Here is an 18331-nt window from a genome sequence, read left to right on the forward strand (position 1 = left end):
CTCTATTTCAGACCCTTGTAACCCAACATGGATGGAGGGAAACATCTGGATACCTCGGGAACAATCAATTTGTGAAGATTCAAATCAAATCAAATCAAATTTTATTTGTCACATACACATACATACAGGGTACGACATGAAGTGAAATGTTTTATGCAACTGTTCGGTATTAGAATAAAAAGGATTAAAAAAGCAAAATAAATAAATAAATAGATAAATAAATAAATAAGTTAATTAATTAATTAATTAATTAAGTCTAAACTATATAAGAAAAACTATATTAAAAAATTATATTAAAAAATGGAAAAAAAAGGAGAAATAATGTATATACATATATACATATGCATAATATATTTGATGCAGTATTTGCGATAATTTCCTGAATACTTCGCTTTCTCCTTATCACTTGTACACGATGAAATGTCTATACATACTGTATATGCAATGGAGCTATCCACTTGTGAATATCTATGGGAAGCCAACCTCCAAAGCTAATAATAGTCATCCTTGCAGTCATGCATTTCACTAGTCATTTATCTCATCCATGCTGTCCACTGAAACACAAAGATAGGCATCGGCCATATGCTCATTTTCTGTACTACTTCAAGAAAGCTGTATTTGAATGTGCTATCCCTCACAGGAATACCAATGTTGACACGGAATATGGCTGACAGACTTAAATCCCTATACAAACTGCATGGGAATATCAATACTGCCTCCAATGTTCAGTCCCTGTTCGGAACCAAATTGATCCCAAGCCTGTCAACCTAAGCTTTCTGACTGCAAACACCAAAGCCAGATGGCCAAAGAGCACATTATCCAAAGCTGGTCTGAGTTGCATTCTACATGAATTGGTAGAAAATATGGCTCAGCTAAAAGCTTTTATTCAGTATCTGAAAGGCTGTAAATCTTCTAAGTAGAACCCCTTCGTAGTTCAGCCACCATTCTCACCTCTTGTGGAATGACCGGGAAACTGAGACGTTGACACGTCCTTAGAAGACACTTCAATTAAACTCTATTTCACCTCTTACATTTACAGAACATCTACATTTACAGCAATTAGCAGACAGCCTTAACCAGAGCGACTTACAGAACTGCTTTTGGCGTTTACAACAATGAAAACATCAACATTGGCTCACTAGATGAAAAGCAAGACTAAGAATATCATCAGTATCACAAGAAATGCACACAGACAACTTTTTAATCCTTTTTAATTATATTTTATTTGTTTTTTTAGTGGGTGGGGGGGCACGGTGGCTTAGTGGTTAGCACGTTCGCCTCACACCTCCAGGGTTGGGGGTTCGATTCCCACCTCCGCCTTGTGTGTGTGGAGTTTGCATGTTATCCCTGTGCCTCGGGGGTTTCCTCCGGGTACTCCGGTTTCCTCCCCCGGTCCAAAGACATGCATGGTAGGTTGATTGGCATCTCTGGAAAATTGTCCGTAGTGTGTGAGTGTGTGAATGAATGAGAGTGTGTGTGTGTGTGAGTGAATGAGAGTGTGTGTGTGCCCTGTGATGGGTTGGCACTCCGTCCAGGGTGTATCCTGCCTCGATGCCCGATGACACCTGAGATAGGCACAGGCTCCCCGTGACCCGAGAAGTTCGGATAAGCGGTAGAAAATGAATGAATGAATGAATGAATGAATGAATTAATGAATGAATGAAGACTGAAACTACTTCAGTCTGTGTGTATGAATTTATATAATACAGAGTTTTACTATTAGAGTTGGATTACTGAAATAAATGAACTTTTCCTTGACATTCTAATTTATTGAGATGCACCTGTATATGCAAAAAAAAAAAAAAAAACTAAATCCCTAATAGCTTATTCTCCTGCTTGTATCTCTGAGCTCTCTCGGTTATGTAGTACAATAGACAGTCCACAAATGAGTTATAACCCTCCGACTGGATGCCAAACAACACAGGCAGCGATGTATCCTTGTCTTACTGATAGAATCGAGTTAGGAGCAAATCAGTTCATTCAGTTTGATCGTGTGCCTTTTGTACAGCCAATTAGATTCGAAAGAAAAGATACGGACCGTTGTAACTTATTTTATTCGACCATTAAGAGCAGCATGAGATCATAGCTTTGTTATATTACTATCAAAACACTAGCAGATTTCATCATAGGGGAAACAACTTGACTTGAATACTAGCTTTAATCCTAGATTCCCATTCCTACTAATAGCCGGCTGTGTGCTTTTACTTTATCTGCTTCAGTAGGAAGAATAAAATTCCCAAAGCTCTCAAATTAAATACGTTCCCCGGATGAATTAAAATGTGCAAATTGCCAGTTGTGGAGATGGTTCTTCTCTCTCCTCTGACTGTGTTTAATGGAAATCTATTTTTAGCCTTTCTGAGTGAAAAATACCTGACGTTTTGTTCCATGTAAAATGTTACAACCCATAAAAATAGGGTATTGTATTGTGTGTGTTTTTTGTACATGTCTGTGTGCAGGTTGATTCCAGGCCAGAGTTTGCAACCTGCCCCAGCCTGTCCTGATCCTGCCCCCATATTGATGACATCATCACTAATGGTCTATATAAAGAGGAAGCAGAAGAAGGAGGAGGAGGAGGGTGTTGTTGGTGTTGTGATAATTGGATTATTTTAGTTTTGTGAGTATTCTGGTATTGACTTCTGCCTTGTTGCTGTGTTGCATTTTTGTGTATATATATATATATATATATATATATATATATATATATATATATATATATATATATATATATATATATATATATATAATTACTGTACAGTTGTCACAGTAGGGGTGTGGCTGCCTTTTTTCTTTGGGAGTGGGTTCCTTTTTCCCCTGTGTGTGTTTGGTAGGGAATTAGGGACGTTCCCCTGTATTTTTTTCTTTTCTTTGCTTTCAGGTAAGCATAGTTTATCTCACTATTAGAACTTTTTGTTTATTATTTTGAACTATCAGAGTAGAGCCGCTGCTCCTCCACATCGAGAGGGGTCAGCTGAGGTGGCTCGGGCATGTCCGGGCATGTCCAACCGGGAGGAGGCCCCGGGGAAGACCTAGGACACGCTGGAGGGACTATGTCTCTCGGCTGGCCTGGGAACGCCTCGGTATTCCCCCGGAAGAGCTGAAGGAAGTGTCTGGGGAGAGGGGAGTCTGGGTGTCCCTGCTTAGACTGCTGCCCCCGCGACCCGGCCCCGGATAAGCGGTAGAAGATGGATGGATGAATGGATGGATTTTGGACTGGGCCCACCTTGAAGAGACACCTGTGTACTGTTGGCTGGATATATATTCTTTGTATCTGTAAATACACTCACCTACAAATTCTACCTTGTGTGGTTTCTTGTGGTATTTTTAAAGATGTCCAATCACTGAATCCCGAGCTTTAACGCTGTGCAGCCCAACCCTAGATCCTGCTACACGGGTACAAGGTAATGGGGGGACATAATTATCTTTCTCTTTTTTAAAAATCTATTTCTAAGAAAGACATGCTACACAGCACTGTGAAGTACTGAATAAAGCATCTGGGATGGTTTAAGTGCATAATTAGTGTGTGTAGGCAACTCCAGAGTTGTTTTTTTTTATTATTATAATACAAAAATACGTACTTGAAATATACTGTATATGTAATGAGTGATATTCAGAATTCAATTTAATATTTCTTTAAAACATATACTGTATTTTATCCTCCTGGAAGAGCCAACTAGTGTTTGGGGGACAACCTTTTTTCTTTCTTTTTTTTTATATATTTACATTCATGATCGTTCAGGCCCATGGACTCCCACAACAAACAGAAACCTTTTTTTTAATCATCTGCATCTGCCAGATTTTAGCAGAGATGAGGATGTCGAGGTTCTCTTTAGGACGGGATGAGGAACGAGCACATCAGAGGGAGGGCTCGGTTTGGCTGTTTTGGGGACAAGGTCAGAGAGACTACTGTAGCTTGAGATATTTTGGACATGTAGAGAGGAGGGAGATGGTTATATTGGTAGAAGGATGTCAGAGATGGAGCTGCCAGGTAAGAGGTCAAGAGGAAGGACAAAGAGGAGATATATGGATGTGTTAAAAGAGGACATGAAGGCAACTGGTGCGAGAGTAGAGGATAGGTGGAAACAGATGATTCGCTGTGGTAACCCCTAACAGGAAAAGCTGAAAGAAGAAGAAGAAGAAGAAGAAGAGGTTCTGGAAGTATTTGGTCATTTATTTATTTATTTATTTTGTGAGTTGCTCTAAGGATGAAAAGTAATTAAATAACCTGTCATCTCAACTCAAATGAGGATGAGGTTGTCTTTAGAGTCTGGTTCCTCTCAAGGTTTCTTTCTCATATCATTTCAGGGTGTTTTTCCTTGCCGATGTCACCTCATGCTTGCTCATTATGAATAGATGTTAGAGATCTATAGTAACTTAATTTCAAACTGTCCAATTTTTATTCTCTTTCTATACTTCTGTAAAGCTGCTTTGAGACAATGTCAGTTGTTAAAAGCACTATACGAATAAATTGAATTTAATTGAATCGAGGGGGGCTTAGTGGTTAGCACGTTCACCTCACACCTCCAGGGTCGGGGGTTCGATTCCCGCCTCCACCTTGTATGTGTGGAGTTTGCAGGTTCTCCAGGTCCAGGGTGTATCCTGCCTCGATGCCCCATGACGCCTGAGATAGGCACAGGCTCCCCGTGACCCGAATTAGTTCGGATAAGCGGTAGAAAATGAATGAATGAATGAATTAATTAATTATTGAATTGAAATTTTACAAGTGTGACCTGTCCAAGAAGGCAGCAAAATACACAACAAAATCTAAATCACAGCAACGATTAATGTGACAATAAAAATACATCTTTCATCTGAACCGTGTTACTCTATAAATATCATTAATTTAAACAACAATAAAAAAGCTGTCATTGCTACAACTGCCAAAAAATCTCATACGATTGGGCCAAATATCTTCATTGTGTACAATTTGCAAGCTTTCCTTTCTCAACGGATATGTTTGCTTCTCGCAAGTAGAGCAGAACAACACGTCTTAAGAACATGTCTTATCTACAGCGGTGCTGCTAAACACACGGTCCACGGCTTTTATTTACCGTAGTCGATGCTATACCGTAGTTATTATTAATAATTAAGCAGTATTATCTAGTTAGCTCCCATTTACATGCTTAAATTTAATGTTAAATGAAAAGGTAAGAAAAAAGGATTTAATAAACTAAGTTCGAGCATTTATTAAATGTGCTGAACGGCATGCAAAATTCTTACCTTATTAGGCCATGTATAATCCAAATCCACCCTGTGCATAATGAATGTATTACACAATGACAGCCTAGTGTTGTCTCTAAATATAGCCTTGTTGTGTCATCCATACATGGTTTAATCAAATAGCTTACAACAAATGTATTCATGCTGAAATAGCCTCATTGTTGTGAAGAGGAGGGAAAAAAATCATTGCGTAATAGCTGACACCACTTTATTTTATCCTCAAAAACAAGTCTTCCTCATGGAGGGTGAATCTGCAGAGTGGCTAACAACCTGAAAGAGATTAAGGTCAGTTACATGGATGGGCTTAAATAATGAAATACATTTTCAAAGCTATGTTCGAGATGTTCAGAATGTTTACTGACCATCCGACCTTTCTTTACAGGGTGATATTTTTCAGTTCAAATTTGTTTGTATTTTGCTTTTTAACATTAGACTTCACCACAAAGCAGCTTTAAAGTCCCAATTGAGCACTGAGCAGCCCAGTGGCCAAGAGTGCAGAGAAAGAAAGAAAAAAAAAACATGAAAAGAGAAACAAAATCTTGATAAGAGAGAGAGTCAGAAATGAAGAGTATTGTGGTGAGATTATCTACTGATGCTAGGTTGATACTTGGTCATAAACATATGGCTATGAGAGAGAGAGAGAGAGAGAGAGAGAGAGAGAGAGAGAGAGAGAGAGAGAGAGAGAGAGAGAGAGAGAGGGAGGGAGAGAGACAGCGAGAGAGTGAGAGACTGAGACAGAGACAGAAAGAGTGAGAGCGGGAGAGAGAGAGAGAGAGAGAGAGAGAGAGAGAGAGAGAGAGAGACAAAAAGAATGAGACGGACAGAGAGAGAGAGCAAGAGAGAGAGACAGAAAGAGCGAGTGAGAGAGAGACAGAAAGAGTGAGTGAGAGAGAGAGAGAGCGAGTGAGAGAGAGAGCGAGAGTGAGAGCGAGAGAGAGCGAGAGAGAGAGAGACAGAAAGAGTGAGTATGAGTCAGAACACAACCTAGGCATGATATTGGGTCAGAACACAACCTAGGCATGATATTGGGTCAGAACACAACCTAGGCATGATATTGGGTCAGAACACAACCCAGGCATGATATTGGGTCAAAACACAACCCAGGCATATTAGGTCAGAACACATCCCAGGTATGAGATTGGGTCAGAACACATCCCAGGCATGATATTGGGTCGGAACACATCCCAGGCATGATATTGGGTCGGAACACATCCCAGGCATGATATTGGGTCGGAACACATCCCAGTCATGATATTGGGTCAGAACACATCCCAGGCATGATATTGGGTCAGAACACAACCTAGGCATGATATTGGGTCAGAACACAACCCAGACATGATATTGGGTCAGAACACAACCCAGACATGATATTGGGTCAGAACACAACCTAGGAATGATATTGGGTCAGAACACAACCTAGGCATGATATTGGGTCAGAACACAACCTAGGCATGATATTGGGTCAGAACACATCACAGGCATGATATTGGGTCAGAACACAACCCAGACATGATATTGGGTCAGAACACAACACAGATATGATATTGGGTCAGAGCACATCCTAGGAATGATATTGGGTCAGAACACAACCTAGGCATGATATTGGGTCAGAACACATCTCAGGCATGATATTGGGTCAGAACACATCCCAGACATGATATTGGGTCAGAACACATCCCAGGCATGACATTGGGTCAGAACACATCCCAGGCATGATATTGGGTCGGAACACATCCCAGTCATGATATTGGGTCAGAACACATCCCAGACATGATATTGGGTCAGAACACATACCAGGCATGATATTGGGTCAGAACACAACCCAGACATGATATTGGGTCAGAACACAACCCAGACATGATATTGGGTCAGAACACAACCTAGGAATGATATTGGGTCAGAACACAACCTAGGCATGATATTGGGTCAGAACACAACCTAGGCATGATATTGGGTCAGAACACATCACAGGCATGATATTGGGTCAGAACACATCCCAGTCATGATATTGTGTCAGAACACATCCCAGGCATGATATTGGGTCAGAACACATCCCAGTCATGATATTGGGTCAGAACACATCCCAGGCATGATATTGTGTCAGAACACATCCCAGGCATGATATTGGGTCAGAACACATCCCAGGCATGATATTGGGTCAGAACACATCCCAGACATGATATTGCAGCTGAGATGGAGTGATAGCATCATAACAGCCCAATTTCCTATAACACTCCATTTCCATAATCCACCCAAATCTGCACCTTTTCCCTAAAGGAAGGTTTTTAACACGATCTCTGACAAGTACGTTTTCAGTCTCTGCCCTTGACTGAGCTCTAATTGGAAGCCTATTGTTTAGCTCAAGGACTTTTGTAAAGGAAAAAGTTCTTTCACACTAAAATAACTCTCCCTTTCTTTTTTATCCTACTGTGCTTTTCATTATTGAACTCCATAAAGCCATAGTTTTTGCAGTTTCACACTGGATTCAAACTGTTTACTTCCTTTTCCAAATATAAGAGTATTATTTTAAATAGACCTAGGATTTAATTCACTGGTATTTATAAATCCATAATAGGAACTTCCTCTAAGCTCTAAATCATCTTGTCTGACTGTGTAGTAAAACTGACGCTTCTAACAATGTACCCACCATTATTATTGTTCCTTTCTAAAATAAATATCATAAACGATTATTATTGATCCACATTTCAATTAAAATTTATATAAATATATAATACATCATTTTATTATTTTCTATAGGAATAGGTAAGTGCATCCTCTTTATAATCCAGCCACAGAGTGTATGCATGTGATATTCTTTCATTCATTCATTCATTATCTACCGCTTATCCAAACTTCTCGGGTCACGGGGAGCCTGTGCCTCATCTCAGGCGTCATCGGGCATCGAGGCAGGATACACCCTGGATGGAGTGCCAACCCATCACAGGACACACACACACTCTCATTCACTCACACACTCACACACTACGGACAATTTTCCAGAGATGCCAATCAACCTACCATGCATGTCTTTGGACCAGGGGAGGAAACCGGAGTACCCGGAGGAAACCCCCGAGGCACGGGGAGAACATGCAAACTCCACACACACAAGGCGGAGGTGGGAATCGAACCCCCAACCCTGGAGGTGTGAGGCGAACGTGCTAAACACTAAGCCACCGTGCCCCCCCCCCCACCCCACCCATGTGATATTGTAATCTATTATCATTAGAGGAACGTTTTAATGAACGTGGAATAAAAAAGCCATGGACACTAATGGTTACCATGGACACTAATTGCTCTCAATCTTTCCTCCAGGTGTGTTGTCTTTGTCTCTGATTGTCTCTGCTTTGTTATTGTTTCTTGTTCAATATATCTACTCTGTTTGTTCACTTCCCTGGTGTTAGTCATTGTTGGTGTAGTATGTTGTCTGGTTATGTCTCTGTCCCTGTTCCCTGTTCCGCTCTGTTAGGGTTAGGGTTAGGGTTAGAGTGTTCTGCTCTGTTTTGCCTGCTTATCTATGTGCTTGTTTCTGGTCTTAGATTAATAAAACTTAAAACTGCATTTGGATCCTCACTCGCCTTTGTCTCTTCATGACAGAATTAATGTCCAATGTGGAAAAGATAACTGTAGATGGCTTCAAAATCATGAATTTTTAATCCAACATAATTGCTATGCTGATCATCTCTAATGAAAGCCTCTGACATGCTATTCAGAAAGCTTATTTTTTCCCCCATTTGTGCTTTCATTGTAAAGAGGGTGATATTTTGAGCTAAGATATGGGAATGTGTATCATTTTTCTTTCAGAAATATTTCTTTCAAACATAAAATGATTTGTTAAGGACTACTATTTTCTGCATTGAATGGTTTATTATTATTATTATTATTATTATTATTATTATTATTATTATTGTTGTTGTTGTTGTTGTTGTTGTTGTTGTTGCTGCTGTTATTATTATTATTATTATTTTATTTAATTTATATATATATATATATATATATATATATATATATATATATATATATATATATATATATATATATATATATATATATATATATAATATTCTTCATTTATGGAATTTATGAAATGTATTTTAATTTGCCATCATTTTAAAAGACTGGAGATTAAGTAGAAAGCCAGAAAAAAAATGTTTTGTCACATTTAGGGTTAATCAATTAAATGTCTTGAATTGTTTCTTCACAGATGTTTCACCATCAGGCCTGAAATCGATTCATAATTATGGGCTATGAATGTAGCAAATAACAGTGTGTCTGTTTTAGTCAGTAACAGTGAGGGTTTATAAGTCACTATAATTGCTCATGACTGGCTGACTGCATGTTAAGGGGATCCTAATAAAGTGGTCAGTCCAAGTGTTAACAAGATACTGGAAGTTTTGGAGCATTGTAACTTTCCTTCTCCTGGTGCGATACAGCCAGGGGTTATGGATGTATTTTTTTGGTTTAGATATGAATAAGTACTCATGACTTCAACTTCCAGAAGATCCTGAAGCTCTGACAATGCACTGATCCAAGGATTAATTAAATGGGCACAGAACACAAGAGCCAGTGTTGATGGGATGAAATGAGAGTTGGGACAGAGATTAGCTTCAGAAATAGAAAAGTGCTCCTTTTATATTTTTATACTGATGAATGAGGACGATTAGAGGTGTGGACTTCCAAAGGAACCTTTTGGGGTTTTTTGTTTATATATAAATATATCATACTGAATGTTTTCACAGCACTCACTCACTCACTCACTCACTCACTCACTCACTCACTCACTCACCTACACCCTCACTCACTCACACTCTCACTCACTCACTCACTCACTCACTCACTCACTCACTCACTCACTCACTCACTCACTCACTCACTCACCTACACCCTCACTCACTCACTCACACTCTCACTCACTCACACTCTCACTCGCTCACTCACTCACTCACTCACTCACTCACTCACTCACTCACTCACTCACTCACTCACACTCTCACTCACTCACTCACTCACTCACTCACTCACTCACTCACAGTCTCACTCACTCACTCACTCACTGACTCACTCACTCACAGTCTCACTCACTCACTCACTCACTCACTCACTCACCTACACCCTCACTCACTCACTCACTCACCTACACCCTCACTCACTCACTCACTTACTCACTCACTCACTCACTGTCTCACAGCACTGACTCACCCACCCACTCACTCACTCACTCACTCACTCACTCACTCACTCACTCACTCACTCACCTACACCCTCACTCACTCACTCACTCACCTACACCCTCACTCACTCACTCACTCACTCACTTACACTTTCACTCACTGTCTCACAGCACTCACTCACTCACTCACTCACTCACTCACTCACACCCTTACTCACTCACTCACTCACCCACACCCTCACTCACACTCTCACTCACTCACTCACTCACTCACTCACTCACTCACCCACACCCTCACTCACTCACCCACACCCTCACTCACTTACACTTTCACTCACTGTCTCACAGCACTCACTCACTCACTCACTCACTCACTCACTCACTCACACCCTTACTCACTCACTCACTCACTCACCCACACCCTCACTCACACTCTCACTCACTCACTCACTCACTCACTCACTCACTCACTCACCCACACCCTCACTCACTCACCCACACCCTCACTCACTCACTCACCCACACCCTCACTCACTCACTCACTCACTCACTCACTCACACCCTCACTCACTCACTCATTCACTCTCACACACACTCACACTTTCACTCACTCACTCACATCCTCACTCACACCCTCACTCACTTACTCACACCCACACTCACTCACACTTTCACTCACTCACTCACTCACATCCTCACTCACTCACACTCTCACTCGCTCACTCACTCACACTCTCACTCACTCACACTCTCACTCGCTCACTCACTCACTCACTCACTCACTCACTCACTCACTCACTCACTCACACTCTCACTCACTCACTCACTCACTCACTCACTCACTCACTCACTCACTCACAGTCTCACTCACTCACTCACTCACTCACTGACTCACTCACTCACAGTCTCACTCACTCACTCACTCACTCACTCACTCACTCACCTACACCCTCACTCACTCACTCACTCACTCACCTACACCCTCACTCACTCACTCACTTACTCACTCACTCACTCACTGTCTCACAGCACTGACTCACCCACCCACTCACTCACTCACTCACTCACTCACTCACACTCTCACTCACTCACTCACTCACTCACTCACTCACCTACACCCTCACTCACTCACTCACTCACTCACCTACACCCTCACTCACTCACTCACTCACTCACTCACTTACACTTTCACTCACTGTCTCACAGCACTCACTCACTCACTCACTCACTCACTCACACCCTTACTCACTCACTCACTCACCCACACCCTCACTCACACTCTCACTCACTCACTCACTCACTCACTCACCCACACCCTCACTCACTCACCCACACCCTCACTCACTTACACTTTCACTCACTGTCTCACAGCACTCACTCACTCACTCACTCACTCACTCACACCCTTACTCACTCACTCACTCACTCACCCACACCCTCACTCACACTCTCACTCACTCACTCACTCACTCACTCACCCACACCCTCACTCACTCACCCACACCCTCACTCACTCACTCACCCACACCCTCACTCACACTCTCACTCACTCACTCACTCACTCACCCACACCCTCACTCACTCACTCACCCACACCCTCACTCACTCACTCACTCACTCACTCACTCACTCACTCACTCACTCACTCACACCCTCACTCACTCACTCATTCACTCTCACACACACTCACACTTTCACTCACTCACTCACATCCTCACTCACACCCTCACTCACTTACTCACACCCACACTCACTCACACTTTCACTCACTCACTCACTCACATCCTCACTCACACCCTCACACCCTCACTCACTTACTCACACCCACACTCACTCACACCCTCACTCATTCACTTACTCACTCACTCATTCACTCACTCACTCACACACTCACTCACACACTCACTGTTCAAACTTCCTTCTTGGTTCGTATGATTTCATCTAGCCCACAGTGTGTTGTTTGCTAATCGACTGACCTGCCTATGATTCTTGACCTTGCTTGCCATTATGGACTTCATGTTGTGTTCTGTACTCATTAAAGCTTCCATACACGCACCTGTATGTGCAGTATACAGTTCTCTGTACTGTATGTTCTCCGTGATTATTTCAACACGTTGATTCTCAACATTGGGGTCACAACCACCTCACTTGGGGATGTCTGAACTGCAGATGGAATAGACCAACCGCAAGAATTCTGAAGGTTGAGAACCAGTGTTATAATGCATGCCTGGTTCTCTTGTACCTCCTTCCTGTTTGGTAAACTTCAAATCTCTCTTCTCGTGTGCTGTACATGCAGAAGCCTGAGTCTAGTTTTTTGCAGGTTTTGTTGAAAAAAAATTATATATGCAATGCAATACACTCATGCAATGATCCAGAGTCTTCATTTCTCTGTCAATGTCAATGAAATAACATTAAAATAAAATAACAATTTCAATAAAATAAATAAGTAATCTTGTCCCCTAAGAAAAAAAAAAAGAATCTTTCAAAAATACAATTTATAGAAAGACAGTATATAACATGCACGACTTGACACACACAAACAAAGCTTGTATCCTGTCAGGATCGAGCTGTAACGGAATACAGATAAAGGCGTTGACTGAAAAATGAAATATTTATATTTTGTTCTTGATGCATTTGAAAGTCAGTATTCAGGATACACTACTTAGTACAGTACATTAAACATTAAATGTTTACTATGTACAGTAAGCAGGCAATTCATTATAGTTTTAATGTGAAGTCATCAACTGTTCACTGCTAGAGACGAGTGCAAAACTGTTTGTATTAATTGCAGTCCAAAGCCATCTGCCAACATTGTTTCCTGCTATAAAACCACACGAGCGAAGATGAGCAGATGGAAATTACTTAGACGGAGCAGATCTTTCCCTTTTTGTGCTCATGGCGCTTCCATCACAAGTGCTTTACTCCACCCTTAGAGGAACATTCGGCGTGTGGATATGCTTATTTTACACCATACTGTACATTCTTTAAACAAAGGAGAAAATTAGAGGAAGGTAATCAGAGTCTAACCTAATGTTGATTATTTTTCCAATAAGTGCATGTCCTGAAGGTTTTTATTCCTTTTATACCACAGCAATTCACCCATAATTAAACATTTATAAATTGAATAATTGCTGCACATTTTATTCGTTTAGAGATACATTTAATGTATACAGTATACTGTACTTCTTGTTATAACCTTATTTTATAGCAGCTATAAACATTCTTACTCTCCACATCCTCCACTTCCTTTTCTCCCTTGATGTCAGAAATGTCAAGCAATCTGAATAAATAAATAAATAAATATTTCTAGATTTCTAGAATCCTAGGGTAAAATCCGTAGTCTTTGGTCGCTGGTTTGACACGGTTACTGACAGCCGATTAATGTCCATTGTGATAATTTTTTTCCTCTTACAGTGTCCAAAGATTTTAGACACTTACCCGTAGTGTGACATCTCCTACAACGAGCGCCAAACCACGGACCAATAGGATCGCCGATCCAAACTTCAAGCCAAACGGGTCTGAACATGCCACGGATTTATGACATAAAACCTCAGACGGGTCTTCTGGGGTGCGTCCAAATTTGACACGTCTGAGATCCTACAGTGTGACATGGGGATCATGTTGATATAGTCTGACAAACAACAAACGCTAAAAATCGCACAGTGTAAGCCTGGCTTAACTGATCATGCCACACAGCTACCACTCCAGGCTGTTTTCGTCTGAAAGTTTACATCTCAAAACTAGACTACAGCAACTTCAGAGATTCACAGGCAGCTCCATCAAACCCCTTCAGATGATTCAGAATGCAGCACCACATCTAGATGTCAACTAGTCCATAAGGAGGACGTCACACCCTTCTTTGTTTCCCTCCACTGGCTGCCTGTAGTCATCCAGATCAAATTCAAGGCCTTGATGCCCACCTAAAAGGCCTTTTCTGGAACAGCACCCTATATCTCCACATTCTCACTGATGTTCAATTCAATTCAATTCAATTCAAGTTTATTTGTATAGCGCTTTTTACAATAGACATTGTCTCAAAGCAGCTTTACAGAAAATAAACATAGAGCAGAAGGTAAACATAATTAATGATAAAGGAAAGAACGAATAATAAAAGTAAAAGAATTGACAGAATAAAAAATTCTAGATTATTATTAGATATAAATAGTTCATAATCTGTATGTATTTATCCCCAATGAGCAAGTCTGAGGTGACTCAGGCAGCAGTGGCAAGGAAAAACTCCCTTAAATTGGTAAAGGAAGAAACCTTGAGAGGAACTGGACTCAAGGGGGGACCTCATCCTCGTATGGGTGACACTGGGGGTGTGATTGTAATATACAGTCATTTAAATGTTGTATCGGTGTAAGGATCATGGATTCGGATCTTCTTAGTATCACAGAGTCTAACTGGAGATGTCTTAGGATTCTTAGAGTCGGCTTTGGTTCAGTGGACGTCCAAAGGCTACGTCCCACAGAGGACGGTGGGAGCTGGTACAATGTCTGGATGCCTCGGGATGTACAATTGTACAAATGTTCATTGTTTGTCTTGTAACCCAAGGTCCTATCCAGAACCTCCAAACTGACTTCCTTCAGTAGTGGAATAAACCACAAGCCAGACAGCAAAACCCATCATTATCTTCAAAAACAATAGCCACCTCTTCCATGAACACTTAACTAACCTAAATAACCTTTCCACGAATACACTTACAGTCACTGTTCTACCTCAACCGTGTGAATTCTGTTCCTCTTGCTCTCAGCTGTATAAAGAACTACTTGTATTGCTTTGCTTGTATTTAATCATTTGTAAGTCACTTTGGATAAAAGCTTCAAAAACTGAAGAAATGTAAGTCATGGTGAAGGTAATGATCTCAGCTGGAGACCTGCACCATCTGGCTGGACTACATGAAGCTATAGATGCTGACTGTGCAGTCTGTCTGTGTAGAAGTGAGAATGCAATGTGTCCTGTATGTGAACAGCTTGATAGCTCTACCTCAGGCATGTCATAGCAGGTTTATAAGGCTGATAGGAATGTCCACTGCCCAAACCGCCTGAGGCAGGAGGCAGTTATGTAGGTTGGTGACTCTGTAAGAGCAGAAACGAACTAGCCGAGTGTGAAACTAAAGGGATTTTATTTTGTTTCAGAAGTTACTTAAAAATGAGGTGAATTTTTATCAGATACTGATTGTAGAGCAGCTTTATGTATGTATGTATGTATGTATGTATGTATGTATGTATGTATGTATGTATGTATGTATCTATCTATCTATCTATCTATCTATCTATCTATCTATCTCTTTTTGTCTGCATTTCCCCTTTTGATTTCTTTCTTTCTTTCTTTCTTTCTTTCTTTCTTTCTTTCTTTCTTTCTTTCTTTCTTTCTTTCTTTCTTTCTTCATCCAGTCATTTACTATCTATCTATCTATCTATCTATCTATCTATCTATCTATCTATCTATCTATCTATCTATCTATCTATCTATCTATCTATCTATCTATCTATCTCTTTTTGTCTGCATTTCCCCTTTTGATTTCTTTCTTTCTTTCTTTCTCATACTTTATTTATTCTTTCTTTCTTTTTCTTTCTTTCTTTCTTTCTTTCTTTCTTTCTTTCTTCATCCAGTCATTTACTTTCTTTCTATCTATCTATCTATCTATCTATCTATCTATCTATCTATCTATCTATCTATCTATCTATCTATCTATCTATCTATCTATCTATCTATCTATCTATCTATCTCTTTTTGTCTGCATTTCCCCTTTCTTTCTTTCTTTCTTTCTTTCTTTCTTTCTTTCTTTCTTTCTTTCTTTCTTTCTTTCTTTCTTTCTTTCTTTCTTTCAGTTTTCAATTTGCATTTATCTCTTTATCCCAAGCTGTGTATCTCACACCTTCACTGCACACATAAACTCTAGTTTGTGCTAGATATCTAAAAAGTTCTGATCCATCCATCTGATCCATCATCTCCTGAATAACTGAGATCTCAACTAAGGGTCAAGGTCTCAGGTAAGGTCCTTAAATCCCAAAGTAACAGAGTGTCAGTACAATTTCCTGTTTTTGCCCATATCACTACAGAATTGATGTGAGAGGCGATAAAACATGTTAAAGCCCTTTGGACTGTCTGGAAGATCGTCATTATTTCCCGTCATTGTCTGGTGACATCAACAAGCAAACTAAAAAAAGCTAAGACTAGAAAATGATATTCTTTCATTTTAGCATTCCTACTCTATACTGTATAAAAGGAATAAAAGACAGGCTTTGAACAGAGAATAATGGTGTCATCTTTATTTATTAATTCCCTCAGATTGTGTTTCAGAATTTCTCTGACAGGTCAAACTCACACACAACAACTTTCACTTAAACACGCTTTATTTTCAACAACGCTGAGGTGAAAGCAACCACAAAGCATTAACAACACAAGCTACTGTTGAATATTTTCCAATCCCAGCACACCCCGATGTGTTATTCGTCTTATACCACAGCAAATTGCCAACTCTAACATTTATAGATATTTATGAATATTATTTATTCATTTATTATCAAGCTACATTTAGGAGGCTTTCACGTAGGCAGTTGAGCCTAAGACAGCATGATCTCCCGGTCACAGTAACTGGGATGGGAAAAAAGGGTACCAAACCTGAGACAACCTGTAGAAGGTGGTGTGAGTTCGGTCACAATTCCTAAGTAAATTAAAGGAAATAAAGTAAACTGCGTGTGTGTTTTAGTTGATGACTACATCATTAGATTCTGCAACACATAAGTAACAGGGGAACGCTGTGGGACACAGAAGAGACAGGTGAGTAGAACACATTAGTGCCTTACTGTAGGTCCAAGTACCAAAAGCATAATAATAATAATAATAATAAATAGAAGAAGAAGAAAATACAGTGAGTCACATAAGATGAACGCAAACACAGCAGAGTTCGATCGAATCAAGTGAGTCTGAAAATACACCAGTGCTGCTGGGGGCAATAGAATCAATCACACACAGATGTGGACTGTGGTAAATCTTCCCAGCATGAAAATTCAATTCAATTCAATTCAAGTTTATTTGAATAGCGCTTTTTACAATTGACATTGTCTCTAAGCAGCTTTACAGAATATAAACATAGAACAAAAGGTTAACATAAAGAATAATATAAAGATTAATAGAATGCAAAATTCAAGATTAATACAGTATTAGATAGATTTAGTTCACAATGTGTTTGTATTTATCCCCAATGAGCAAGTCTGAGGTGACTCAGGCAGCAATGGGGAGGAAAAACTCCCTTAGATGGTAAAGGAAGAAACCTTGAGAGGAACAAGACTCAAAGGTGAACCTCATCCTCATATGGTTGACCCTGGAGGGTGTGATTATAAATATACAGTCAAACAAATGTCATATAGATGCAAAAGATGACATAGAGTTCACATCTCCTCTTTAGTATCGCAGAGTCTGACTGGAGCTGGTAGATCTCTAGGTCACCTCATTGGTGTTGGATTTGATCATTGATGTTATCGAGGCTAAAAACATTCGTCCCCTGACAAACTCATCTAAAACTTGATATGAAAAAAGCTTCGCAAGTTAGCAAAAGTTAAAAAAACCCATCAAACTTTTCTCTCTCTTATTCATGTTTACTCCGACTTTTGTCCTTTTCTCTGTTTTCTCTCCACTTTCTGTTTCTCTTTCTTAAAATCTCTTTCACTGTGTACGGCGTCAGCTATATATGGTTGAAATGACAATAAAAGCTTCTTGACTTAAAGTTCCTTTAAGTTATTGGTGTGCATTACAGTATATTCTATAATATACTGTAAGTTGTAACCAGGTGAGACATAAAGATCTAACCTCGATCCTCCATCATGACTGATACATCAGTTAGTTTAGTCTGTGTCATAAACCACATGAGCCTTACGTTCAGAGTGATAAATCTTTCAATTTCCACAGAGATTTTCCTCGCAGTGGTAACCCATATTCTTC

Source organism: Tachysurus fulvidraco, chromosome 17 (assembly GCF_022655615.1).
Source record: "Tachysurus fulvidraco isolate hzauxx_2018 chromosome 17, HZAU_PFXX_2.0, whole genome shotgun sequence".
NCBI classification, from domain to species: Eukaryota; Metazoa; Chordata; class Actinopteri; order Siluriformes; family Bagridae; genus Tachysurus; species Tachysurus fulvidraco.